General features: G+C 43.2%; 1 protein-coding gene across 9 annotated transcripts in view; it reads left to right on the top strand.

Annotated features, from left to right (window-relative positions):
• Positions 1-5,000, top strand: part of LOC127637260 (epidermal growth factor receptor kinase substrate 8-like) — a 50,367-nt gene that overhangs the window by 22,093 nt on the left and 23,274 nt on the right. The window lies entirely within an intron of this gene.

Genomic DNA, 5,000 nt, shown 5'->3' with positions numbered 1-5,000 from the left:
GTGTGTGTGTGTGTGTGTGTCTGGCTGGCTGTGTGAGTGTGTGTGTGAGAGTGTGTGTGTATATATGAGTGTAGCTGTGTGTGTGTGTGTGTGTGTGTGTGTGTGTAAATATGAGTGTAGCTGTGTGTGTGTGTGTGTGTGTGTGTAAATATGAGTGTAGCTGTGTGTGTGTGTGTGTGTGTGTGTGTGTGTGTGTGTGTGTGTGTGTGTGTGTAAATATGAGTGTAGCTGTGTGTGTGTGTGTGTGTGTGTAAATATGAGTGTAGCTGTGTGTGTGTGTGTGTGTGTGTGTGTGTAAATATGAGTGTAGCTGTGTGTGTGTGTGTGTGTGTGTGTGTGTGTGTGTGTGTGTAAATATGAGTGTAGCTGTGTGTGTGTGTGTGTGTGTGTGTGTGTGTGTGTGTGTGTGGTGTGTGTGTGTGTGTGTGTGTGTGGTGTGTGTGTGTGAGCGTGTATTTATCACTTTGTGGGGACCAAATGTCCCCATAAGGATAGTAAAACCGAAATTTTTGACCTTGTGGGGACATTTTGTCGGGTCCCCATGAGGAAAACAGCTTATAAATCATACTAAATTATGTTTTTTGAAAATGTAAAAATGCAGAAAGTTTTCTGTGAGGGTTAGGTTTAGGGGTAGGGTTAGGTTTAGGGGATAGAATATAAAGTTTGTACAGTATAAAAACCATTATGTCTATGGAAAGTCCCCATAAAACATGGAAACACAACATGTGTGTGTGTGTGTGTGTGTGTGTGTAAATATGAGTGTAGCTGTGTGTGTGTGTGTGTGTGTGTGTGTGTGTGTGTGTGAGGCTGTAATAAGTTTCTTCTATTTTGTAAGATTCATCAGTCACTAAATGGGCGGTAAATGATTCCTGAATATTGTTTGTTTTTATGAATCACTGGATCTGGCTCACAGTTCCTCATTCAGTTTACTGTCGGAAAAGGAGTTTTGTGTTTGTATTGTGTTTGATGCTGAATGTGTTTGAAGTGTATCAGTTCATTCCATCGCTCTTGTTTAATGGTCTGAACAGAAGTGACTGTTGTCATCATTGAGGTTTAGGTGTGACTGTATTGAGTTAAACAGTTACAGCACTGCCCTACACAATGCAATACATTTGTTTGTCTTTGGATGAAGTATTACATTCTCTCTCTTTGATGTGATCTATTGAACGTGTCTGTTTTATAGGAGTGTGTGTGTGCACTGTTATAACACTGCTGTTTGGTTATGAAAATGATTCTGACCAATAGTCAATAAAGAACAAATAAAACGGCAGCAGATCTCTGGATGTTTAATAGGATGCCGTGTGTCTCTCCTCAGAAGGTCACTGTCTGTGTGTGAAAGTGTGTCCATCACATGTTTTTTAAAAGTAGTGGGGACCGTTTGGGGGCGTCACAATGTGGTGAAACTCATGAATATTAATTAGGTTATGTGCAGATGTCAGATAATCTTTGCTGTTTTGATAAATAGTAATTCTACATGACCAAATCAAGTGCTAATAATATGATCATACATGATATGATAACTTAATTCATTGTAATTTTATTACATGGTTCAGTAAGATTTTGCTAGAACTGCCTGATTGACCGTTTGGTATCATGTTACATGTATTGCCTCTAGAACAAGGCGATCCGGATTCTAATCCACCCTTATCCTTTAATTTAATAAATGAAGATTGCAAAAGAGCACTCATTATAACATCGAAAATAACAAACTCCAGCGATGGATCGGCACTTACAGTTGAATTCAGAAGTTTACATACACTTGGGTTGAAGTCATTAAAACTCATTTTTTAATCACTTCACAGATTTAATATGAGGAAACTATAGTTTTAGTGAGTTGATTAGGAAATCTACTTTGTGGTAATTTTTCCATCAATAGTTTACAGACCGATTGTGTCACTTTTAATTGACTATATTATAATTCCAGTGGGTCAGAAGTTACATACAGTAAGTTAACTGTGACTATAAGCAGCTTGGAAAATTCCAGAAAATGATGTCACGCCTTTAGACAATTAGCCAATCAGCTTCTGATGGGAGGTGTGCTGAATTGGAGGTGTACCTGTGGATGTATTTTAATCTCAGTGTCTCTTTGCTTGACATCATGAGAAAATCAAAATAAATCAGACAAGACCTCAGAAAACTATTGTGGACCTCCACAAGTCTGGATCATCCCTGGGAGCAATTTCCAAACCCCTGAAGGTGCCACGTTCATCTGTACAAACAACAGTACACAAGTATAAACACCATGTGACCACACAGTCATCACACCGCTCAGGAAGGAGACGCATTCTGTCTCCTAGAGATGAACGTAGTTTGTGTGAAAAGTGCAAATCAATCCCAGAACAACAGCAAAGGACCTTGTGAAGATGCTGGAGGAAACAGGTGGACGAGTATCTAGATCCACAGTAAAACCAGTCCTATATGGACATCACCTGAAAGGTGCTCAGCAAGGAAGAAGCCGCTGCTCCAAAACCACCATAAACAAGCCAGACTACAGTTTGCAAGTGCACATGGGGACAAAGATCTGACTGGAGAAATGTCCTCTGGTCTGATGAAACACATATTGAACTGTTTGGCCATAATGACCATCGGTATGTTTGGAGGAAAAAGGGTGAAGAACAGCATCCCAACCGTGAAGCATGAGGGTGCAGCATCATGTTGTGGGGGTGCTGCAGGAGGGACGGTGCACTTCACTAAATAGATGACATCATCTTTGGACACACATTACACATAACGAGACAAACCGTTACTCAAATGAATGTGCATTGACACATATTAATTTTACAAGTTCTCAAATTCAAGTCCACGTGCTCTCGAGATTCACGTTACACTGGTCTGTAGATGCTGTTTGTTTGTGTCCTGTGATGATGACTGACTGTGAGAATAAACTCTCACTGGCGCTGTTTACATTGAGTTGAATAATTCAATCATCTCACAGGTAAAGTTACTGTAGTATGAGCTGCAGTCTGTTACAACATGATATCTGACGTCTGACACAGTCAGGTCTCACTTAGCCAACCAATCATTGGCACTGGATTGCTAGGGAGGTTAGAATCACATGCTGGTCAGTAACCAGCATTGCGGCGTTTGTACTTCAGGGAGCGGTAGAGTCACATGGGTGTAAACCCCAATTGGACGGTTGCTAGGGAGAGTAGAGACTCACATGGGGTCAAACACACATCATGAGTCTACTAACTGTTAGCTAGGAGTACTGAAGTCACATGGAGTACATCCATAATTGGCGGTTGCTAGGAGGGTAGAGTCACATGGGGTAACCAAATTGGGCAGTTCGCTACGGAGTGTAGAGCCACATGGGGTAACCAATGTTATTTGTGCCAGATTCACTACGCGAGGTTAGTAGCCACATCGGAGTAACCTTAAATATCTTCGTTGCTAGTGCACTGGCATTAGAGCCACATGGGGTAACTCAAATTGGCCGGTTGCTAAGGAGGATAGAGTCACATGGGGTAACCAAATTGGCGGTTGCTAGGGAGGGTAGAGTCACATGGGGTAACAAAATTGGCTGGTTGCTAGGGAGGGTAGAGTCACATGGGGTAACCAAATTGTCCCGGTTGCTAGGGAGGGTAGAGCCACATGGGGTAACCAAATTGGCCCGGTTGCTAGGGAGGGTAGAGTCACATGGGGTAACCAAATTGGCTGGTTGCTAGGGAGGGTAGAGTCACATGGGGTAACCAAATTGTCCCGGTTGCTAGGGAGGGTAGAGCCACATGGGGTAACCAAATTGGCCCGGTTGCTAGGGAGGGTAGAGCCACATGGGGTAACCAAATTGGCCCGGTTGCTAGGGAGGGTAGAGTCACATGGGGTAACCAAATTGGCCCGGTTGCTAGGGAGGGTAGAGTCACATGGGGTAACCAAATTGGCCGGTTGCTAGGGAGGGTAGAGTCACATGGGGTAACCAAATTGGGCCGGTTGCTAGGGAGGGTAGAGTCACATGGGGTAACCAAATTGGGCCGGTTGCTAGGGAGGGTAGAGTCACATGGGGTAACCAAATTGGCCGGTTGCTAGGGAGGGTAGAGTCACATGGGGTAACCAAATTGGCCCGGTTGCTAGGGAGGGTAGAGTCACATGGGGTAACCAAATTGGCCCGGTTGCTAGGGAGGGTAGAGTCACATGGGGTAACCAAACTGGCATGGTTGCTAGGGAGGGTAGAGTCACATGGGGTAACCAAATTGGCCCGGTTGCTAGGGAGGGTAGAGTCACATGGGGTAACCAAATTGGCCCGGTTGCTAGGGAGGGTAGAGTCACATGGGGTAACCAAATTGGCCCGGTTGCTAGGGAGGGTAGAGTCACATGGGGTAACCAAATTGGCCCGGTTGCTAGGGAGGGTAGAGTCACATGGGGTAACCAAATTGGGCTGGTTGCTAGGGAGGGTAGAGTCACATGGGGTAACCTCCTCGTGGTGGTGATTAGTGGTTCTCTCAATGTGTGTGGTGAGTTGTGTGTGGATCGTGGAGAGTAGCATGAGTCTCCACATGCTGTGAGTCTCCGCGGTGTCATGCACAACGAGTCACGTGATCAGATGCGTGGATTGACGGTCTCAGAAGCGGACGCAACTGAAACTTGTCCTCCGCCACCCGGATTGAGGCGAGTAACCGCGCCACCACATATATGTTTTATTTATAGTTTTTAATGTGTTTAGGGTGCTGTTTTTCATTACAAAAATGCCATTGTTAGATTTTTTTAGAAATCATGTTTCATCCAAACATGATAGTGAAGATGCATGCTTACATGTGGTAACAAATACCACCATTAAAACTATAAAAACAAACTATGTTCGGTTTTCATGTGGGCAAATGCTAGTCAAATCTGTAATAATGCTCTTTGATTGTACACGCCAAAAATTATATCATGATTTACGCATTTTAATTTATAACAAAATTCCATCATATTAAATCGTCATCTTTAATAAAATAAAACAACTAAGGTTTTATTCATTTAATTTAGTTAAAATGACACAATTCAGTTGTTGAAGTTTATATGTA

This window comes from Xyrauchen texanus, chromosome 45 (genome assembly GCF_025860055.1).
Source record: "Xyrauchen texanus isolate HMW12.3.18 chromosome 45, RBS_HiC_50CHRs, whole genome shotgun sequence".
NCBI classification, from domain to species: domain Eukaryota; kingdom Metazoa; phylum Chordata; class Actinopteri; order Cypriniformes; family Catostomidae; genus Xyrauchen; species Xyrauchen texanus.
Note: the sequence above shows the minus strand (reverse complement) of the source record. Positions and strands in the feature narration are given on the sequence as shown.